Source organism: Erithacus rubecula (assembly GCF_903797595.1).
Source record: "Erithacus rubecula genome assembly, chromosome: 6".
NCBI classification, from domain to species: Eukaryota; Metazoa; Chordata; class Aves; order Passeriformes; family Muscicapidae; genus Erithacus; species Erithacus rubecula.
The window spans coordinates 38,046,880-38,071,159 of NC_136688.1; positions in this window are offsets into that span (position 1 = coordinate 38,046,880).

A 24,280-nucleotide genomic window follows, 5' to 3' on the forward strand; every position below is an offset into this window, starting at 1 on the left:
GAGAAGGAAGAATTTGCTGCAGTAGATATTAGTGTACCCCATTTGTGTATGCATCTGGGTAAAGTTTACAGTGATTTTGCTAGCAAGTATCAAAATATTATTAGCAAGTTTTTTTTTGGTGAGAGAGAACTGTGGAAATAAAGTGATATGGAAGACGGAAAGAAAAATGCAAGTTAGTGAGAATTAGGGGCTTAGCAATAGGAACTTGGAGGACAGGAGACAAAGATAGGTAAAAAAGTACATTTTGAAAGACAGCAAGGCATGGGCAGGAGATTGGAGCAAATGCAAAAGAGTGAAGGAGGCAGACTGTTAAAAATGCAGTATAAGAAGAAAAATAGTGAAAAAATCAAAACATGAGAGAAAAAATTAGGAAGAGCTGGTGGTTTTCAGCAAAGGGGAAGTCAGAGAAAAACATAAGTTTCATGAGCAGTGGCACCAGGCAAGGAATGTATCGTGTGTGTATTCTCTGATGCCTTACAGGAGCTATGCTCACACTTCAGCAAGGGCAGTCACTGGATTTCTTTCTTAGCCAATAAATGTAATAAAATGTGCAGAAATGCACTGCCTATCTGGAAAATGGTCTGAAATTTGCCTACGGGTTCAAAAGTCATTTGGACACCCATGTACACCTGTGGATGGATGCTAAGATTAGATGATTAATAGCTGAAATTGCAAATGGACAGAGTGAGTGATAGAGAATGGGAAAACATTAGGGAAATGGGGATTTATGTTTGCTGTTAATGCATTTAATTTGCTTTACTGCCATTTCCTTCCCTGGTTTTATAATTTCTAAAAAATGAACGAGGATCTGTTTAAAGCCCTCCTCCCAAATCAGGCTGACTTCACTGTATCCACACTGGTTGTTTCTGGGGAGAAAAATCTCTTACAGCAGTTTTGTCTCCAGCATGTGACAAAAGAGATTCCAGGAGCTGCCCTACCAGCTACACCATCAAAACCTGCCTGGGACCTCACTGAAAGCATATGTGGGACAAAGATTCTGCAAAATCCTTTTGGTCTTTCCATGGTGAATTGCAGCTCTATTACTCAAACACTTCAGCTGTTTTTCTGCTGTGCTACACAGCTAATTCCTATCTCATTGGTTCCTGCTGCAGTTATTCTCACTTGGTGTTTTCTAGGGACCTCCTTGTGACTGTGTACTGTGATTTGGACAATATTTGTATTTTTACTGGCATGCCATTTTATTTTCAGCTGCTCTATTCTTCATGTTCTTCTATATTTCACTCTCTTAACAAAATTTCCTGATTTTCAGGCAGAAGGTGTCATGTCAAGAGGTGTTAAATAGGACAGAGCTGACTGCTGATCTCTGGGAGGGAGATCTCTCCCTCTAACACAATAGCTTTTAATGCATCATTATCCTTTATTTGTGGGTCTCCAGCCAATTTTTCATTCCATCTAGTGGTGTAGCCAAACCCATTTGCATTAATTTTGAGTAGGATTTATGTATCAAATCTTTACTAAAATCCAAATGTATCAAATCCATTGTGTTCCCATCATCCACTAATTTTGTAATTCTATTTTAAAAAGCAATCAGGTTTCTCCAGCACAATTTGTTCTTTACAAATCCCTAGTACAAATACTTGTTTTCTTATCTCTGGGTGGTTTGCAATTTTCCCCCATTTAAAAAAAATTCTGTTATTTTACTGGCTATAGATATTCGTGGGAACTCCAAATTTGCTTTTTTGTTGTTGTTTTAATAATCAATAGCACAATTTCTTTTTCCTAGTCAGCTTCCTAGTTTTTGTAAAATAACAAAATTACTGTCAGTGACAAAAAAGTAACATTTGTCATTTTCCTTGCAGCAAGTGGATAGATGTCTCTTTTGTCCTGAAAACTTGAGTGTACAGGCAGGGTGTTTCAGAGCTGATGTGCCAAATGTGCTGTCAGTGAAACAAACATGGAAATCATTGACTTCTTAAGTGAATCCAGTTTGCTTTTTGCCTGGCAATATCCATTCTGGTCAATTGTTATTGCCTACTGAGTAACTATCAGGAGGGCATTTGTACATGATTTTATTATAGTGTTTATAAAAGTCTTAAACTAAGATGAAATAGAAATAGCATGCAAATAAACTACATCCATATTTGTATACATATGTAAGCTATAAAGTATTATTGAGGGAAGCTAACAGAAAGGACACCATATTATCAGAACAGTAAATTAATTTTGTCTCAGTGCTGGATTGAAGACTGGTCATCAAAACAATGCCTAAATAGTCAGCTCCTATAAATTTTGAGAAGCTTTCCTACCACACTGGTTATAAATCCCAGCTTGGAGCTATACCAAGTAAACTCTCTGTACTTTCAAGGGCTAAGTATCCGATGTCTTCTCATGTCTGGCACTTACACAACTTCAAAATACCTTTAGCTGGGAGAAGGTATGGATAGATACTCAGAATCAGCTGTCCCTGTACTTCTTTTCTCAGAGTCACTTCTCCAGATCTGCAGGAGCTACTGTCAGTGCCTTAGAAGTCAGGGGCAAACCTTTTGCTGCTTTGCCTGACCTGTGCTGTTGGACTGCAATTCATCCAATACCCCCATGCCAGTCCCACATTTGCCAAAGTGACCTCTTCACTCTGGACTTTTGGTCCTTACTTGGAAGTACAGAGAGATGGATTCTAGGAAGGAGGAACTCACTTGGTCTCTTACTCTTTTCAAGGTGACCAACGCTCTGGGGCACTCCAGGAGACTGATACTCTCAGTGATCTCCTGATCTAAAAAGAGAAATGTTTCCTTCTCTTTCATCATTGTGGTTCTCACTGCCTTGCAGCATCTTCAAACAAATTACATATAAGATCCCTCTTGGGACTCTTCAGTTTAATTCAAACAAGTTTGCAGCAGATCAGCAATGCTGTGCGTGAACATAATGTCATGTAAGCTAAATGTTCAAAAATATTCTTTATTTTCTACAGCATGGAAACTGACAGCTTTTGATTATCTCACCTCAAAATGTTAAAATGCGGTTTGTTTTTATTTGGGCCAGTCAAATGTCTTGAAAAATTACAACATTTAATGGAAAATTTAATATAAAATTCCTACAGAAATAATGGGAAGAATACTAGCACAAAGGTCAGGCATTCAACATTTATTCATCAGCAAAATAAAAATACACTTGGGCTAATGATAAATTTCATCATTTATAATTCTTTTGCTAACCTAAAATGAGATAAATGTTCTTATTTTTTTGCAAACAAGGTAATTACAGTAACCCTCTTACTCCTGAGCAAGGCAATTGATCAGCCATCTTCTCTTTTGAAACTCAGATACTGATAGAGAATAGTTACTTCATAGCTCTTTAAGGTGAAAGATGTTTGACATTATATGAAAAGTCTGTGCACCTGTGTACACTCTCCTGCTAACTGGCTTCTCAGGCACATGAAGTGAAGCATGTGGATCAGAAATGTGTGCATCATGTACTGCATTTAGGTTGGAACTGTAGAACTTCGAACCTGAGGTCTCATTTAAGCTTAAAATACAAGCTGGTTTTCTAGTGATTGGGAGCTGTGTCACTTACATAGGCAGCACCAGAAAAATTTCTTTGAACTTCAGAACTGGAGGTTGACCTGCTTGGTGTAAACATAGGCTGTGGATGTTTGTTAGTTTTTGATGCTGTTTAATAGGATCTTGACTTAAAATTCAGCATTCTAATTGCTTTGGGAGGGTTGGCATTCAGCCTTGCAGAGTAGGTGCCACTTATGCAGATGTGCAAACACAGGAATATACATAGTAGTTATGACATGGATTTTAAAGCAACATTGCATCAAATTATGTTTGCATCATAATTTTGAGCTACTTCACACAGGCTCTGTGTACGTGAAAAAAAATGTTTCTGGAGCCAGACTCAATAGAAGGAGCTTATTTTTGGTGGCCACTTCCTCCATATGTTACAGAAGAAATTCTTAGGTATGAAAAAAAGCTGGAAATATTTCAGAAAAATCAGGGCTAAGAAGCTCTGCCTCCAGCCATTCCTACTCCTCAGGTTCAGAGCAGTCCTCTCAGCCTGTTGTACTGTCTCACACTGCAGAGGTACCCAAATTAAATAGAGACACTAAAGAATCAGCAGGTCTCTCTTTTAGAAGTCACTGATTACAGATGGTAGTGTGGACATATTCAGACACAGCCTCAGCTGCAAATGCAGTTATGAGGCAGGCCTTTGAGGCTGGACACGTGGTGTTAGTGCTGTACAACTGCTTGTATTTACCAGACTGGAGAAGAACAGATGTAGCCAAGAAAATCTTAGTGTTTTACATCTAATGCTCTTCCTCCTTGAAATTACCAGAGCTATTGTCCAAAGAGGAAAGCAACAGAAAGGCTCTCAAGGAACAAGCTGTGTCACCATCTGAGCACAGTTCTCATCCAGTGACACAAATGACTGCTTCAGCATCTTGTGCTGCCCCAGGTGTCAGCAGCGGCGTCCTTGTCACTGCTCAGGTAATCATCTTTCTAAAACACTCCAACCTGCTGAAAGTCCAGATGGCTTTCCAGAATGGTAGTCTCGCCTCTCTCTCTTGCTGAGACCTCCTCCTTTTTTTTTGGATTCCCAAGAATAAGACAAGATCAAAGCCAAAACTTCTGAGATAAAAAGTAAATTAAATTCTAACAGGTTACCGTGTCATTGATCACAGCAATAGTTTCCATTCTGCTAACTTACTTGGAAAGCTTATGTCTAGTTTGTGTAGGGATTACTTGCACTTTTACTACTGTAAAACAAAGTACTGGTATTACACACTTTTCTAGTTGTTTTTTTTTTTTTCCTCCATCATCCACAGACTTATTACAGAAAGGAGTTTGCCTAAATTTAATGGAATTCTGGATGTACAAGCGACCTGTATTTAAATACCAATAGCTTGTTATATGCCAATAACCAGTCTCCCTGGCTGAAATGACATCAGCCTGTCACAATATACTGTTGTAGGATGGATTTCTCTGAGGAAACACCTCTCAAATCCTATGCTGTCCTGATTCTTACATGAGTATGACAATCCTAGTCTACTTACCACTCCCTCAAAGATCATATATGTTGCTGCTTACCCAGAGCTTTAGAACTATGTAAAAAACTAGAACTAACCCCCTAAGACTGGACTCAGCAATTTCCTTGTTGACAGAAGGAGCTCCTGACTCAACTGTCATAGAATCATGAATGTTGGAAAGGACCTCTAAGATTGAATCCAACCATTAAGGTAACTCTTGACAGGTCTACCATCATATCCCTAAGCACCACATCTACATGCTTTTGGAACACTTTCAGGGATGGTGCATGGAACTTCTGGCTTCGAGATATTTCTTGGGAATTCAGGTAAATATTAAGTATCAAAAAAGAAGTTTTATTAAAACTTATACCTCAGAAGAATCATAGACCCTATGAAACATTCCTTCTTCTGAAAGGAACTCAGCATGACAGTGTGGCATTTGGTGGGTGAGGCTTTCTACAGCAAGAGAGCTCTAAAGGTTCAGTGAGTTAAAACATGCAGAATGCACTTTTCCTATCTGGAACTACCTCAGACATCCTGTTAAAGGGGCAACCACTTAATCTACCTCCATCCTAGCACTCCATCTGTAAACTGATGATAACATTACACAAGCTCACAGAAAATGTGTATGGTTAAATGGATCCCTGTTTATGAGATTCTTTCATCACTGTTAATGAAATCTGTGTCAACACAGAAAAGAGGAAGAAATTCATGAGGAGGTAACTCAGTGCTATGCCTAATGCTTAATGTTGTTGCACCAATGTACAGTCATTGTATTTACACCACAAGGCAACAGCCTTGTAATAGTCAAGATGAGAAATGGTTAAGGTTTAGCCAATTTCAACAATGGATTTAGAGAGAAAAAGAGGAAACTACCTGTCTGGGCTCTTCCAAGTAACTCCTCTCCCAGGTTCTAAATGATAAATGCCACTATAAAAGTTGTTGGGGTGTTCTCCTCTCAAATGCAACTTAAATTATGGACACCTTCTCCTAAAAGAGACAGACACGGGAAAGGTTCTAAGCAAGTGAGCAAAATTTATTTGTCACATGGGTCCATTTGGCCTCTGTACCATGAATCATCACCCAGTCCGTGTGTGTTTAGGGTAGAAAGAAGGAACAACAAACGGGAGAAGGGTATTAAATAATGATTTCCACAGAGACCAGTCAGCTTTACCCAACTCCATGAAATTTAAACAAGAGAGCTTGAAAATGAAACATCATTTCAAAGGGATAAAGGGCAATGTACAAGTCAGCAGTGGAATGTAGCAACAGAATACCAAAGCAAGTTGTTTAGTCAGGTCTCTAAAAGCCACTGTCAGCAATATGCAGATGAGACTCCTATATTTTTCATCCTTGCTGATCACACCAAGAATGTGAGGATGGCATAGCACTTTCAGAGAAGTCAGAGGGAGAAATAAGGCCTAAATAAGGCAGAGGAATGATGTCAATGTGTGGAGGGAAGTGTCTGAGAAGGCTTCAGTTGAAATGCAGCTTCCTTTGGCTGAAGAGCCCCAGTGGTAAGGTCAAACTGTGATTTATGATATTTTTTTAGATTCTTCACCAGACTTCCATATGCTCACAGAAGAATTGTCTGCAATTTTGCCAGGAGATGCCATTCTTTCAATGTCTGTTATCCAAGCCTTCATTGTCCATAGCAGTGAAAATACCTTGGTATGAATAAAGCCTGTGTGTGCCTGGGCAGTCCAGCTATTACTGTGCCCTGTAGTCATTCTGCTCACCAGCATGGCTTACTCCTCATTCCTCCTTGCAGCCACTTTCTGTATTGGCTTACCCCTGAATCCTGATCCAAGCTTACTAACCAGGCACTACATCCATAATGTCTGGGGCAAGACTTCCTGAAGATGAGATGGAGTCTAAGGGTGGTGAGCCTGCCCACAGAAACAAGAAGCCATTGCAAACAACTTTGTGACCTTTCAAGTACATTTGTCCAGCCACATCTTCTCTGACATAATTAGACAGTAGCCTTTTAAAAAGGCATCCTCTGTCCCTCTCCCCAGCATTGCCAGGAAGATCCCAGATCTGTGAGCTGCCAGTTCCCCAGGAGGAGTAGCCATAAGGCCAGACCTCTGGCAGTCGTCTTCAGGTAACCTGCCTTGTGCTTGTTGAAAATGGTGAAGATGGTTTTGTGGTTAAAGTTCGTGGTGTCTGGCTTGAAAAGCTGGATCTGACTTAGATTTCCAGTGTAACCTTGGTTGTGTCATTTAGCTTCTCTCTGCAGGGATTCCACCAGTTCTACAAAGGTGAGATAAGGATACATTTGTAAATCCAGAGGAACATGCCTGAATTCTCCATTGAGGGAGATCAATAGGATGTTAGGTAAACATATCTCTTGCTGCCCTGTTATTTGCATGCAGTAAAGAGCAACTAAGAAAAGTCTTACTGAAAAAAGATTCCCCTTTTTCAATCAGTAGTTGTATGATGTAAACCTGAAGTGATTAATGATGTCTTGCAGTACAGCAAGCACGGGTGCTTGCAGCCTGCTATGGACTCCTGTCGGAGTGATGGAGCTGTGGCATCCCTCCATCGCCCCGGGCACCCTGCTGGGCCATGGCCATGGTGGGGGAACCCTGGGAGCCTTCATCCCATGCACATCTCTCTGCCCTCCTGCCTGCACGCTTGGCTTCTTGTCCTTGAGCTCCCAGCCCACCACCAACCTCCCGACTCCTCTCTCCCGCTTTGTCTCCACAGGGATCCTCCCGCCCGGCTGCACGCCCCGCGCCGTGTCCCCGGGGTGTTTTCTCCGAGCCCCGCGGCCGTGCCCCAGCGCTGCTCTCCCCCAGGGCAGCCTCGCCTGTCCCCAGCCCGCGCCGCCCAGGTGAGCGGGCGGCAAGCGGCCACGGAGGGGGCTGCACATCACCTGACCCCCTCCAGCTGATTCCCTCAGACAGGACGTCAAGTTAATGAGCCCTCAGGCCTGTAATTAGCTGTCAATTACCTCAAATTAATCAACTCCTCGCCTAATTAAGCATAATCGGCAGGTGGGCAGAAAACGGGCCATTGTGCGGGAGCCATGAGAAAAGCATGGCTGGCAAACTTGTTTAGGATCAGCGGCGCATTCCCGGACGCCGCGCCACCGACACCCGGGCGCCCGGCCCCGCTCCCGGCCCCGCTCCCGGCCCCGCTCCCGGCCCCGCTCCCGGCCCGCAGCGCGGACGGGCCCGAGCGGCTGCGGCGCTGCCGGCGCGGGCAGGGCCTGGTGCTGCCCGGGGGCCCGGGCCTGCAAAGAGCCATGGCCTCCGCCTAGGGGGGTGTTTGTGCTTGCGAAATACCCGCACCACCAAGCCTTAATGCCCCATCTCGCCCCCCGCATTTCTCCCCCTGAGAAAGGGACTGAAACACACGCCCTGTGTTCCCTGACCCAGGCCCTCCTCAGTGCTGAGCACGCCAACTGAACGGCGTGGAGATAACCCTGTTTTCCACCCAGATGTTCAACAGGCACTAATTACTACCTATGAAAATGAGTCATACTGAATTACTTTCCGTGTGGAATTAACACAATCCAAGAAAGTCCCCATCCATCCTCCAGAGCTCTGTTTGGCGAAGGGGAGCCATTCCCTGCCGAGGCCAGGGAAGGAGCGGGGCTGCTGCCAACTTTTGGATGTCACTGGAGCACTGGATGCAAACTGCTCTCCCTGGGCAGGGGCTGGATCCTGCACCCTGCCCACTAAACCCCAGTGAGCACCTGCTTTATCTAGAGGGAGACAGAGCACGGGATCCTTCTGAGCTGCAGAGAAGGAGAGCTGGGGAAAATGCAATTTCGCCGTAAAAGTATTGTGCTCAATATTAAAGTGAAAAGTTTTGATTATGCCTAGAAAGTCCTTTTTTTTCTTTTTTTTTTCTTTTTTTTTTTTTTTTTTTATGTAGCCAGATTATCACCCAGCGTGCTGGATTTACACTGCATTAGTGATTGTCAAGATTAGAGCAGAATCCCCAGATAACAAACAGGAACACAAGACGTCAATTTATGACATAATAGCAATAGTAATGCAAAAATAATCATAGTTGAAAGAAGGATGCAGTGGAGGGCAAGTTGAATATATAAGAATATATATAATATATATAAGAATATATATAATATATATATATATATATATAATATATATAAGAAAGAAGCTTCTTGCATTGAAGTGGCTTTGATTAAAAACCCCTATTATGTCCATAAGTATAATTTTATACTTCTTTTTCCTGACAGAGAAGAAAAACAACAGCCCAGCACAGGTCTGGCAAAGTTGGTGCATGAAACCACCAGCAATTATAGGTGGTTAGGTGATACAACCTTCCCCCTGGACCCTTCTAAGTGTCTATGCAGGTCACAAAAGCTTCCTGGACCTCCCAAAAGAAGGTGTACACAAAACTTGGCATTCCTGTGCCTGCAGCTACTTGGAACACCAGCCCCAAGCTGCAGGCTGCAGGCTGCAGCCCCTGCCCTGCAAAGGGTGTGAGGGAGGCTGCAGAGTTGCCATGCTGGGGAAGGAGCTGGATCCTGGCAGCTGGCCTGACCCGAGGGATTAGAGACTCCCCCACCTTCCCAGCTCACATGGTGGCACACGCTGCAGCCCAGCCCACCAAGCCCCTTTTTTTTTTCCTGCCTGTCCTGTTCTCAGTCAAGCGCTTATTACTGCAGCAGGCTTGGGCAGGGACCCCTCTGCAGACATTATGCAAGAGCCATGAGATGCTGGGGGACACAGTGTACCCTCTGTCCCTTTGGAAAAGCCACCATTTTCCAGAGCTTTTCCTGCACCTGCCATCTAGGGTGATCACTAGACCCTTCTAGGGGAAACCTGTTTTTTGGGGGAATCAGAAACCATTCAAATATCCTCGTTTCCCTCATTTATGAGTGGGTTTTTTTTCCAGACCCCTTTCTGCACCATGTGTCTTCCTTTGGCTGAAGCACTGATCCTACTCTTTGGGGTCCAATAGCACATTCATGAGGACCAGGCTGGAAGGGATGCACTGCATGATGGTGTCATGGATGGTGACATGAGCAGGTAAATAGAATTCTCCAGCAATTCCCTGCTTATTTGCCAGCATGCAGCATATGCACACTGGTTTCACCTGCTCATTTCCATTTTGAGCTGAAGCACTCAAATGACTTACATCAAGGCTGACTACCCATTTCTACTATTATCTGCCTTCTTAATCACTCATATATCTTTTTATTGGGGAGTGTGAAGATCTCCAGATCTGATCTCTACCCAGGGAAGCAGTGGCTGCTTTGACTGTGCTGGGTTTGAGCAAAAATGGCACAGGGATTTGTGACTTTAAGTGCCCAAACCACAGAATCTTTATCCCATTATAAACCAAAACTCTTATCTTTGTGAAAATTAAAGAAAAAAAAAAAAACAAAATAACAGAGAAACAGAACAGATAAAATGATGAAGCAATTTTCAATGATCCACTGAAAATCAATTGCAACAAGGGCTGAGTTGTTGCAGGTAAAGAAATGATGCCAGGAGAGGCAGTGTCGCTGCTGCTAGGGTGCTGCTGCTGCTGCTGCTGCTGCCTGCAGACCTCCTGGCATGGTTGAGCGAGTGTGCAAGGCACTGCACAGCTGAATACTGCCCCATGGAGAAGCAGGGGTTTGACATGGCCACCTCTCATGGGAGCACACCTGGGGCCTGGCTGCTGGCTGCAGAGCTACCTCTTGGAGAGGAAGAGGAGGGCTACAGGGGCAGGGTCAGAGCAGATCAGAGGAATCCCACAGCTATTCAAGTTCAAGTTGGAAAAATATATCTATTCCTATCTCTGACATTGGTTGAACTTGACTGGCCACTCCAGCTGTACCAGACTATGCTGTGCTGCAGGTAGTGCCCCAGCTGGGAAAATGGTCTTCTCTCCTTTGGCACTGTCATAACAAACACCAAAAAGAGCTGGGTAAGCAGTGAAGCTGTGCCATTCTCTGAGTTTGAAAAAGCAAAAGCTATAACTATTTCATTAATTATTTTGGCCAATGAGTTGGAAACAACAGCAGGGAATTCGCAATCACTCGCCTGTCATTCTGTCTGTACACAATACTGTTTGCAAGGATCATGGTCACCATCTCATTTACTTTGTGCAATGCCGTAACATTGAGGCTGGCCATGTTTTGGTTTGGTCATTCCTTACTGCACTGCCTTGGCAAGCTGCAGAAGTAGTTTGAGGGGGAAGCACTGCAGCTCTAAACAGTTGTTTCTACAAAAGCCATGAGCTTCTCTGGACTTAACAGCTAAATGGAGCAGGGTGAGAGTGAGATCTTCTGACCAATCCCTCTGTGCAGCTCTACTCTATGATTATGAAAAAAGTCGCAGGGTCCAGGAGCAGCTGTGCCCAAGCCTTGAGGGTGACCAAGACAAGAGGCTGGGTGTGGAGATGCTCCAGCACAGCTCCATGCTGCCAGGCAGGAGTCAGCAGCCAGGCAGAGAAAGCCACATCTATCCCTGCTTGTCTGTGTAGACACACACTGAATAACTGTGGCTGCTTCCCAGAGCAAGTTTCGAGGCTTCATTACATTTTTACTTGTCTTGCAAGGGACAGAGCAAGCGCTCTGATAAATGGAGAGAAAGAGATGCTTGCTTTGCAGGAGATTTATGTGACAGTCTCTCTCTCTCAGCCCAAGAAATCCTGTGTGCTGTTCCTCACAGTTGTCATCCCTAGATAGCTGTAGAGAGGGTGCACTGGACTTGGGGAACCAGCAGATGAACACGCCATCACTGCCCCTCCCTGGAACCAGCAGCATTCACCAGCTCAGTCTGGGTGCTACTGAAAGACACACTGTGCTGGTTTGTCCCAGTGTTGCTCCAGTGACCTGAGCTAGCCTTCACAACCCAGGTGACTTCAGGAGACCCTTGTGTGTATTCAGGAGACCCTTTGCATCACTGCCAGTGCCTGTGAGCCTGGCTGCTACACAATCCCTGCATGTGTCAGTCCCTCCCCCACTGTGGATGCTGAAAAAGCTGCAAGTTCTGTTGGTAGGTTCATGGGGACACCACTGCTAAGGGGGCAGAGGGCACGGATGGCCCCAGGCTAGGGGCTGTGCCCATGAAGGCAGCAGTGGGTCCAGGATGTGCTGCCCAGCATGCTGAGGCTGTGGTGGGCAGCAAGCAGGAACCATATGGAAGGTGCTGCCAAACGAGGCCATTGAAGCAAAGGCTGCAAATGAGTTTAGCAGACAGACATTTTGAGGAGGGGGAGGCAGAGGGAGTGGAGGAGAGCAGGAGAAAGGGAGAGCTCAACACCACAACCAAGAGGGGCCTGCCAGGGCCACACAGTCCTGGTGAACAGTGCTCCATTTCCCCCCAATGCACACCTTTTCCCAGTGCCTTAACTTTAAGATCCCTCAAAGGAAAGAGGGGACCAAGGTGTCGTGGCCCCTTCTTTGTTTTTAATTACTTCCCATTTTAATCTTGATTTGCATGTCGATCTCTCAGAACTGGGCCAGGGACTCTACAAAGCCCTTGTCAGCAACTCCCCCAATAATAAACAGGAAAAGGCTTAAGGGGCAAATCACTTGCATGTTAATGAGACTGTTTGCTGGAGTCAAGAGAGAAAACAGCAAACAAACAAATGGACTGAATTCCAGCGGCAGCTGTTTGCTCCTTAATCTCGGCTTGTCAGAGCTGCCCTTTGATGGGACACAATCTACACAAACGATTGTGCTAAATCTTCTAATCTACGTCCTCATTATTACATCCCTTCTTACGCATGTAAATCAGGGACAAACTCATTTTAATATTTAGATAGATTATGGAAGGGAAGGGGAGGGGATTGGAGGGGAAAGGAGCTGCTGGTGGTGTCTGCTCCTGCGTTAGGAGGGGTGTTAATGAGGAGCACAGGGAGGGGAGCTGTCTGCATAGAGCCCAGGGCAGCAGCAGGAGGAGGAGCACCTGTTGTCAAGGCAAAATGGGGAGTATAAAGGGGCGAGGACACATACTGGTATTCTGGAGAAGACATGGGCATGGGCTAACATTGGCAAGGTGATGTGACAGGGTGCTGAGGAGAACCTCACCCTGGCACTCCCCAAGCCCTCTACCCAGGCACTCAGCCCCTGGCTTTGTCAAGGTGGGATGCTGGAGGAAGGCTTAGTGTTGTACATGGGGGCTTGGTGGTGACATAGTGGGAGGTGACAAGGCCCCACTGTGGGGGCACACCAGGGCTGTGCCATTGTCCCTGGGTACCCTGCAGTGCAGGGCCTCCTTGCAGCACAGCACTGTTGTCTCCTACCCCTCCTTGACCTGCCCCCATGGTTAGTGAGCTGAGGATCAGATCAACCAGCAGGCTGGAGAAGCAGGCTAACATGTCACTGCAGAATTCAAGGATGCAGCTTCACCATCTCCACATAACTATCATTAGAGCTGTGGTTATGATCTTTAATAGTGCTCTAAATAATTGCTGTTACAACAAATACAACTGTGGGAAAGAGGGCTCTCCTGCATTTCTCTGCCTCTGGCATCTCCTAATCCAATTGTCAACCTGCAACCTGCCCCTTAACCTTCTTCTTTAACTGCAGCAAACTCATTATACATGAGCCTTATTTCTCTGAGCTCCTCATCCTCCTCTGCTCCAGGAGGGGCTATCATATAATAAAACAGGGAAAAAAATTAAAACAACCTGGTTAGTTCACAAATTTGCCATTGACCTCACACCTGTGAAGGAAGGGTGCAGAAGATAAGCAATAGCTTGGTGCATGAAAGGTGAGTACAGAAGAACAGCAGAGGCAAGCAGGAATATAATCAAAAAGGCCAAGCACAAAATAAGTTTGTAAGTAGCAGGATAATCAAAGGGAACAAGAAATCATTCTGTAAATTCATTAGTAGCAAGAGGAAGACTAAGCAAAATATTGGATCTCTGTTCAACAGGGAGTGAAAATTATTGACAGAGGATAATATTAGAGAAATTAATAACAGTGATAAAGAAGTAAAATCTTGGCATAGAATAAGACAAGTGTATGGGAGAGATAATGTTATTGAGTTAGATGCATTCAGATTTATTTGGCATAACGAGCTTCATTGAAGGTGCTTTGAAATTTGGCTACAGCAGTCTCAGAGTTAGTAGAGGGTGTCTTCCAGAGCCTGTAGAGACGTGGTGGAGTACAGGAAAATCACAGGCATTGCTCTTGTGGAAGTGAAGGAAAGGGCGATGGGTAATTATAGACCAATCAGCTTAATTCCCTTTCCCATTAAAATTCTGGAATAAATTACCTAGTTATCTCTAAATATCAAAGGCTAAAATGAGACAATCGTTTTCAGTATGAATTTGTCAAGGATCATCCCTTTCAATCAATCTAATTTCTTGCTGTAGCAAGGCAACAGGTCTGTAGATAAAGAAGGAATAGAAGAGGTTGAGTATCTTTACTTCTATAAGTTGTTTAGGCTCCATATCTAAAGCTATCCTTATAAGTAAACTGTGGAAATATAAATTAGCAGAAACTATAATTAGATAGATGAAAAAATTAGTTGAAAAATTGTGCTCAGGGAATAGTCCTCAGTGGTTCACTATCAAAATAAAAGATGTATTGAGAATAACTCCATGAAGATCTGTTCTGAGTCTGATTCTGCTCACTGGATGAATTAACATAGATGACAAAAGAGGGAGTGGGCACATCAGGAAGAAACAGACCTGGAAGTCACTTTAAGTACACTGAAGGACAGACTTAGCATTCAAAATCATCTTGGCAATTTCAGAAAGCACTTGAAAAAACATAGATGCAAATCAGTAAGAAACCATGCAAAGAATCTCAGTGATGCAGAAAAAATGAAATGCATAAACAGGGGTTGGAAAACAACTTGTTATGCAGCAATTCTTCCAAAAAAGCAGTAGGGGTTAGAAGGGATTACAAGCACTGCCAAAAATAGTATAGTGTTGCAAATAAATCAAACCTCCTATTGTAAAGAATGGATAAGACTACAACTGTCAAGAGCTCTGGAAATTACCTTTCCTTGTATTCAGCACTGGTGAGGCTTTAGTTGGTATATTGAGCCCAGTTTTGGAATTGCCTTTCTAAGTGGACTCATTGGAGAGTGCCTAATGGAGGGCAATGAGAATGATCAGAGATCTGACACATCCTGCAAAGAAAACCTGAAAGAAGTGGTGCTGTGTAACTTGAAGAGGGAAGATGGAGAGGGGATAAAAGAAAATCCCCAGGTGTGAAAGCTGTATAGGAAGAAGGAAAAAAGCTGCCCTCTTTGCCCATGGCACAGGAAATTGTAGTAGGAAAAGTCTGCGTTAGACATTAGGAACAAAATTAAGAAAAATGAGCAGGGGGAGTGAAACAGACTGCAAGGAGACACTGGAAGAGATTATTTAGATATTTGTGCCTCTGTCAAGAACGAGATGGGTATAACTGGTCATGGCACAGGGCAGAAGGGACAAAGAGACACCTTCTCTGGGTTCCCACTTGTCCTAATTTTCTAGCAATCCATCTCCTCATTTGACATCCGCCATCTAACCTGTAGCAGTGTTTGAGATGCAAGTACCCAGAGAGAGATGAATAAGCAAGTGACACTGGTTCACTGAACACATCACTGCTCTCCTCACCCACATCCCACTGTGTTCTTACTAACCAGGAATGATGACAGGATGAAGACCTGAAAAATGATGGAAGTCCAAGAGCTGACTGAATTCTGGAGGTGGACACAGTATCCCATTTTCTGGGGTCTGGCTAAAGGAAAAGGGCAGGGGTGTGCCACCCAGATCACTGCCATTGTGAGTCCATGATTGATTGAGCATTGCTGTGAGAGTTAAAAGAGTGGTGGGAGCATCTCCTTCCCTGTCACCACCAGATAACCAAGACTGCTGGTACTGTTCCTCCCTGCTAGAAAAACTAAATCAAATGATGCCTCGAAGGCTTAAAATAAACTGTCTATATACCTTAATAGAAATATATATCTCTGCAGCATTTCCTTGGGGAAATCTAGGGAGGTTGTAAATGTATGAGGTTGGCATGAGTATCCACCACAAGTAATGGAATTTCAAGTAAAGGTTGGAATATTTTCCTTTACCCATTCTCTCTATTCCCAGCTATTTTCAGTCTATATGATTGTCCATCATCTTCTTTCCTTGACCCCATGCATTCTTAATAACAGAATAGAAATATAGGACCATTTAGGTTGGAAAAGACCTTTAATATCATTGAGTCCAACCATTTACCCAGCACTAAACCATGCCCCTGAACCCGACATATACTTGTCTTATAAATACCTCCAGGGGTATACTCAACCACTTTCCTGCAACAAGGGCAACTTGTTCCAGTGCTTGGCAACCCTTTCTATGAACAATTTTTTTCTAATATCCAATCTAAACCTCTCCTGGCACAACTTAGGGCCATTTCCCCTGGTGCTATTCCTTGTAACTTGGTAGAAGAGACTGTACAGCATCTGGCTACAACTTTCTTTCAGGTAGTTGTAGAGGTGTAAGTTCCCTACTGAGACCCTTTTTCCCCAGACTGAGCAATCTCAGTTCCCTCAGGTGCTCCTCACAGGACTTGTGCTCCAGACCCTTCACCAGCTCTGTTGCCCTTCTCTGGATTTGCTCCAGCACCTCAAAGTCTTTCTTGTAGTGAGGGGCCCAGAACTGAATACAAGATCCAAGGTGTGCCCTCACTAGTGCCAAGAACAGGGGACAATCCTTGCCCTGGCCCTGCTGGACACACTATTTCTGATACAAACCAGGGTGCCTGGATCATACACTTGCATCACCCTTGATGCTCCACACACCCTTGTCTGTCTGAGGAGCACAAACCTTTTCATTTGAGATCAGGGACAGACCATGAGAGGATAATGGTCCCTTGGCCAGATGGGCCTTGGACTTATATCCACTATATCTGGGATTAAAGGTGGACACGTTCTCAGGATCCATCTTTGAGTCAATACGAGCAGCTCACCGTTGTGTTCTAGACATTGTGCTGATTCTGACGTGCATTATCTGCCAAACCAGGATATTAGCTCTGGTCTTCAGAGTCAATTATGTCTGAGTCTGCATTTTCATCACAGCCCACCTGCTCCTTTGAGAAAATGCAGAGGCCTAAGTCCATGATAAAGTGAGGGAAACTAGAGATGAAATGGAGATAAATGTCAAGGAGGTTTGGCTACTGAATAAGTTTGCAAAGGAAATACACTACCCCAGACTGGAGAAGTTTAGGACACACAGTAGTGCTCCCTTTCTTATTAAGCTTTTCCACCATAGCAGAAAAGAGGGCTTAATATTATAAAATATTATTAAAATGAACGAGCAATGCAATAGTCCCTTCTTAACAGACTATATCACCAATTACCAAACTAGTTTAATAGTCATAAGGAAAACTGGTTTGAACCCTTGAGATATGTAGCAGTCCTCAATATATTTAAGGGAAGTCAGCATCAGAAAAGACACAGAGGGCAAATGTGTGACAGTGAAAACATCTAATCTATTAAATGTTCCCCATGAAGGACTCCCACCATCCTAGCAGTTACTCAGGGGAAATGTCTATGGTTTAAGGTCATCCATTCCCTCTCAGTGCTCACCTTTATCCTGTTCATAGGTGACCTGTGATCTGCCTTTCACTTAGTGACTAGTACTCCTCTTCTTGGTGCTAGCCCACATCTGTCTTCCTCATCAGATTCTGTACCTCTCTGGTAGCTGAGGGATTCCTATTCCCCTCTCTTCAGTTATCACTTAAGTCAGACACATCTCTGCATGGCTCACAGACCAAAACCACAAGTTCCCAAGCATTTTCTTTCCTCTTTTCTATGCTCTGTTCCATTTATCAGTATTTCCTTAAAAGACAAAATTGCAAAACTGCACAGAAAATTTGAGTTTTAACACTGGAGAAATACAACATTAATAGGCTGCTCCACAATGTCATGTTTCTGGATGTGGAGCTGCCTCAATCCTTTTTAGAGCTTTGTCATATTGCAATTGTACATTGTAATCATACCAAACTATTTTGCCCAACTGTTCTCACTGTCCTACTGTCTGTCTCTGAGGCACATTTTTTGGCTCTGGGATTTTTCCCTGTTAAGAGTTTGCTGAGTTGACTCCCATGTTCTCCATGCTGCAGCACTCTGATTTTCTTGTGCTCACGGGCATAAATTCTCCCAACTCAGTATCCTGCAAGTGGCATTAACACACACCTTGGGCACCTTTCTTCATTAGTTATGAAGACTTGAAGAAAGGCCAATTTAAACCCTCCTTGCTGTGAACTTTTGTCCCAACCTTGTGATTGTAGTCAATCACATGGCTGATATCACTGATAATGCCTATCTGAAAAATTCACAATAATTCTTCAAGTGGCAATTTCACATTTTGCTAATTAGAGCCTCAAGAACCGACCTGAAAAGGCAATTTTTTAGTCAACCAAGAAACCCTGCAGAGCTGAACAAAACCCAGTGTATTTCTGACACTGAGCAAGAAGGTCACTTGAACCAGTTTAATTTCATTTGCATAGTATTCTTGGCAATTGGACCTGAATTTATTTTGACAAACAAATCTTGTGAGTAGTCTTCCCACACACTGAATGCATCTTTGGTGTTCCCTTCCTCCAACAGTTCCATAATACTAAGACAATTCAGTATGCACAGCAAAATTCTTCCTGTTATGATAGAGTGATGGAAATTAGATTTTTGCTATAGCAATTGAGTTTAGCATTCTTCCCTCCTTTGGAAGATAAATTTATCTATCATGCTTCTTTCTTCAGCACATAGGTCTGTGGCATCCAAATGTTGTAGAAAACTAATATAACCACAGCCCAGAACAAGAACTTCATTTTAATCTTCCCTTGTTCTGAGGCAGAGGAATATGCAGTTGTGCTGCTGTGCCACTACTGCAAAAGCACAGTAATGCCTCTCTTCCCTTATTGTGGGATCCATCTTGCTTGACTTTGGAGCTCGTACTTGAGCTAGTCCTGGGCTACTTCTCTAGTCAGTATCTACCTCATCAATAAAATCAATGGAGATGCAATTCTCCTAATTGAGTTTATCCCACCTCTATGAAGGTAAAATAAACTGTGTCCTAGGCTCTACTGAGCCTGTTGATCAGAGCCCTCTGGCTACAATGGGAATATGGCCAAAGCAGGTTCCCTGCACACCTCCAGGTTCATGCTGGATCTGATGTATCCCACTGCCACATTGTGTTCTCCCTCTGGGCAGTATCTGTCTCAATTTCTGCATTTGCTCATTCTGACACTTCCCATATAGATGACAATAAGCCAGAATCTTGGGGCTGTTCTTTTATATTGCTGCTACCACAATGCTTTAGGCCACTTCCTCTGTGAGACTTGGTTACTGCTTTTGATCATGGAACCTCTCTTTGAAATCTACCTACATAAGGTTTTCCTCATTCCAAAATTCAGAGTTTGGGACAAGCAATGAAAGATTAGACCACGTCTATCAAAGAGCAGGGAGGCACTTTTGAGGAGTAAGGAACAGCCTCCAGGGTTCCAGTCAGACCTGCACAAGCTCGTGTTCTGAGTTGGATCAGCTCCTTCACTGCTGCCTCACCCTGTGATCGGGTCAGTGCTGCTCTGGGGTATCACACTGTAAATCATTAAGAGATCTGGGTTAGGAACAATCTCTCCCTTGGAGGCAAAGGGCACCTCCAAGTGCTGATTTGGCTGTTTTCAGCCTTTGGAGAAATGATGTTCAATACAGGTTGGTCCCTCAGGTAAAGTGAAACAGGTCAGGCTTGATGGCCTCTTGTATGTGTGTTAATATCCAACACACAATACCCAAATATTCCTAGCATCCTCCCTCACACCTGAGTCCTCCCAGGGTGCGAGGGCAGCTTTTGGAGAGTCCTCATTAGGTCACTGGCCTGGGGAGCTGAAATCTCCCCTCCCCCACCTCTGTACACAACTGTTCCTCATTTACATAAATTATCTCTATTCAATTATCTGTCCAGATGTCCGAATTGTGCCACCAATGATCTGTGAATGAATTAAAAATGGAATATAATTTAATAATAACTGATTAGAAGGAGATTAGTTGTTATATAAAAAGCAAAAACCAAGAGATAGCTAGTTGCCCTTAATCCGAGCCAATCCACAGTAATTATAGAAATACAGTCTCGCTCGCTCTCCTTCCCATTTCTCTTCTTCTCCCCCCACATTTTCTCTCTTTCTCCTTTTCCCTTTTCCCTCTGTCCTTTCTTTCCTCTCTCTCTCTCCCTCTCCCCCCTCTTTCTTTTTGGTTTCTTGGTCTCCATCCCTCCTGTGCCTTCTCTCCACTTTCTCCTCCTGATTATAACTACCTACGTCAACGGAGTCAAAGCCCCTCCGGCTGCTGATACACCCTGTAGCTGGGGATGTCCTGGCAGATCCAACCAGCAATAGCTTCCAGCTGCATTAACATCCTGCCTTTCAAGCCATGTTAATGATGGTGTCTTTATACTCTCACTTTTCTGTTAAACATTTCTGGAATTGCTGCTTTTTCCCTAGGTTCATAAGGAAGGCTCTTTCTCTTCTTGTCTTTTGGAGTCATGCAGAGCAGTTTTTACACTGTCCTAGATGTTTTAAAATCATAAGCAGCACAGAGGCTGTGCTCCTCCTCTTGCACCAGGAAGAACCAGCAGCAAGTCCCTGAGCCCCTGTGGTGTGTCTTCTGAAAGAGAGCACCCAGACTTTTGCAGGAAACTTGCCCTGGGTTTTTTTTCAGTGACATTTTCTTCTCTCTCAAGCATACAGCCAAAATACCCCAGAGCCAGGCTGAGATAGTGCCACATTTAGTATTGGAGGTATGAAAAACTGGAGAGGAAAATACAGCACCTTATTATCTGAATGGTCCATGGGGATCCCACATCCTGCTCCCTCCTTTCCTCCCTCCCAGCTGCCACCCACCTACATCAGTGAGACTTGTGGTGCAAACCTCCACCACTCACTGTGATTTGCAATGGCATGAAGCCTGAATAACTATAAACTATTATTAGTTTATTTTTATTCCTCTTGTAAATTAGAACAAGAAAAAAAAAATTGTTGATGTTAGTGGACAATTTATTTCAGGTAATTTCATAACATGATTTGGAAACTATCAGCCAGTAACAGCCTAAGTCAAATTTCTCCACTAGTTCAAAATAGGGCTTGTCAGACATGGACAGTGATAATTAGGGATATTGCTTACAGACACACTCTTTCAAGAAAAATGAAGCTGAAAACAGATATATTCACTGTCATAGACTCACCTCCCTGTACTAAGATACCAGATATTTAAAACCTCCAATGTCTTGGCTTGCTGTGTGCATGCAATCTTTCTGAATTAAAAGCTCTTCTCTCTCTTCATACATCACCCTTAACAGCAGTGCTCACAGCAGCACTTTTTGCCTTTTCTAAGCATTAAGCCATCTGCAGTTGGCTGGCTTTACCAAGGTGGAGCAGAAATCAGAGAGACTGAAGGCCTAAGCCCAGAGAGCAAACCTACATGATGTAATATACACAGACATTTTGATGAGCTCACCGATGACACTGTGATGGTAGTTGGTAGTTGTTTTACTCTTTAATGAACCTTTTATTTCTTTAAAATAGAAGGGTATTTGTAGACATAAAGGACGTAGTTAAAGCTACTGCTTCACCAAGAACCAGCAAATGTTTCCCAGAATAAATTCTGAGAATGTTAGCATCAAAAAACCCCAATCATTTCAAAAGCACTAGAAAATAATTACTACAAAATGGGTAAAGTTTTGAATAACCAGTCATTCAACCCCTTTCATTAGCACAAATGAAAATGTGAAAATTTACTTTGTCATTCCAGTAACATACAGTTTGGATAAATTCTCCTGTTTTTTTATGTGGAAACACTACCCTGACCTTCAAAAATATTTACGAAGGTTTATTCTGGTAAGTTAGTTTGTGTAAGTGCTGGAAGCACACCTTATTTATCTCCTGTTTAGTTGGTAACCCAAGAATGGACGATCAGTTCCAAAGGAAGATGATCAAGAAGAAATTAAGGTAACATCTCATTTACATGTTACTGCAACTAAAATTCTTCATTAACTGTAATTTTTGTGTTGTTGCTAAATATTACAATGCTGCCTTGCATCTCACTATATTTGTGCTTTTCACAAAGACCTCTAAGAATCAAGAGAGTAGAAGAAAATTTCAGCTTTTATTAAAAAGCACTCCTGGTGCAAAAGGTTTGACACCAACTGGAGCCATTTTAATGCAGAAAAAACGAAAAGAAATTTAATACATTATTTAAAGCCTTCTACAATTTTCAACCTAATATATTTATTTTTTATGGACTTAATTCAAAAACTTTGGACTCCTGGGATTTTGCAGTGAGCATTTTTATATTTTGGTAATTAAAATGTTATTGCTCTGTGGCTAGAGGATATGTTCAGCAGACTTTGAAGGATATTATTTACATATGATTTGGCTTTGATAGTCTTATTTTTTTTTTGAGCAACATTTTATTCACAAGTAGTTCAATTGGCTTCTGTGAGTATTATTCAATACCATAATGTGAGGAGAGGTAGCAAATCTGTCCCCTAGGTTAATGCAAGACAAGCCATAGTTACTGAAGGTAGATTAGTGATTTCAAGTTTGATAAAAGTGTTTTGTTCTGTTTCATACATCCATCTCTCAAGCCCACATGAAAACATTTTGTGTTCGGGTATTTCTGTTGCAGAGATTCAAAGTTAGATTTATGTCAGAGGATGTGTCAACTGTAAGCATGATCAAACCCTTAACACCTTTTTATTCTCCTTTTTGCATTGTTTCCATCAGGGTTTTGGCATCAGTTTTCTGGTATTCATTATCATCTAGAGCAGCCTTAGTTTGAAGTTGATTTTCTTGATGATTGTTGTGGAGACCCTCAGGAAAAGGATGTGCATTTACAACAACTCTATGAACAAATTGCAATGTTTAGTTTCATTTTTTAGTCCAGGTTTTGTTAGGAGTCTGGAAACAAAGGGCAGTGCCATGGCATGAGCAGAGGGACCAGGAACACTACAGTCCAGTCCTCCCATAACTTTATGAGATGACAGTGGGTTTTAGCACACCAAAGCCTAGTGACTTCTGCAGACCACCCCATGTGCAGGATCTTCTCCAGGTGATGCTCCTGCACGTCACCCATGAGGGGCAGTGGCACCACCCTGTGCCATTGGCTTTGCCCAGCCTCATCCCTGGGCAGCAAGCACTGCTTTCTTTCCAGGGCCTGTAAACACCTTAGTTCAGTTCCAAGTGCTTCCTTATCTCTTTAACCTATTCCTATCTAACAAACCTAATTTCCCTGGGCTCCACCTCTGCCATGCAAACCAAACCCCAGCAGGTGGCTGAGAGCCAGGTTTGTCCCTGCTATACCAGACAAAAGCAGCAGCAGTGATAGAGGCTTCTCTCATCCCAGACTGTCAAAATGCTCTTTAAAGTCATCTAAGTTCAAATGTGAAGTGTCTGTGAGTGAGACTGTGGCATTTTCAGGAATCCACACTGGTCTGAAGGTGGGCTGCTCAGCTCCACAGAAGGATGATGGCAGAGACATGGTGCTAAACAGAAGCTATTTTGCAACAGAACAGGACAAGTCTTCCAACAAAATGGAATGCACATTGGAAGATACCCAAAGATGCAAGATGAAAAAGAGGCCCAGGAGTGTTCATAAACAATGGACCTATCCTGACCAGCCTGAAGGTGGGATACACATGAGGTATCCCAGCTGCTAATACAGACTCCAAGGAAACAAAGGGCATCCTGGGCTCATTTTGCCTCCTTTGGTTCACCACGGGGGAAGCAAAGAGGTGATGGGACTCCAGTGGTTCAAATCAAAGTGGTGTAAGTGACACCTGCTGGCAGATGCCTGGGCAGCCAGAGCACAGCCCTGCTCCTTGCCCTGGGAGCAAGGGTGGCACAGGGTCACACTGAGCCTCCACACAGCCCCATGGCACACAGCCATGGGATGCCCTGGACTGGCAGGGACCAACAGGGATCACCACAGTCCAGCTCCTGGCCTGGGAATGTCACCTGTTTAGATCCAACTAGGGCTGCCCAGATAGGGGAACCTTTTGACTCCCTCCCTTCACCCTGATTCCCTATTACTGCATTCAATGGCTCCATGGATTTTTTTAGACATTTCATGGCTCTCACTTCCCTGCAGGTTATTAATTCATTAGGGCACACTGGGAGGCACCAAAAACAGTTGGTGCTGAAGACGTGGCACCTCCACTATAGATGTTTGGGGCAATTTCTTTGGCTTACCTCTCCTCTGGAGCGAGGATCCATTAGCAGCTGGAGCATCTTCCAATCCTGTTTCCTCTGCAAGGACACCAGGCTGAGCCTCCTGTGACCCCAGTGCAACAGAGCAACAACTGAGGTGACCAGAACCTTTGCATCCAGAGAGC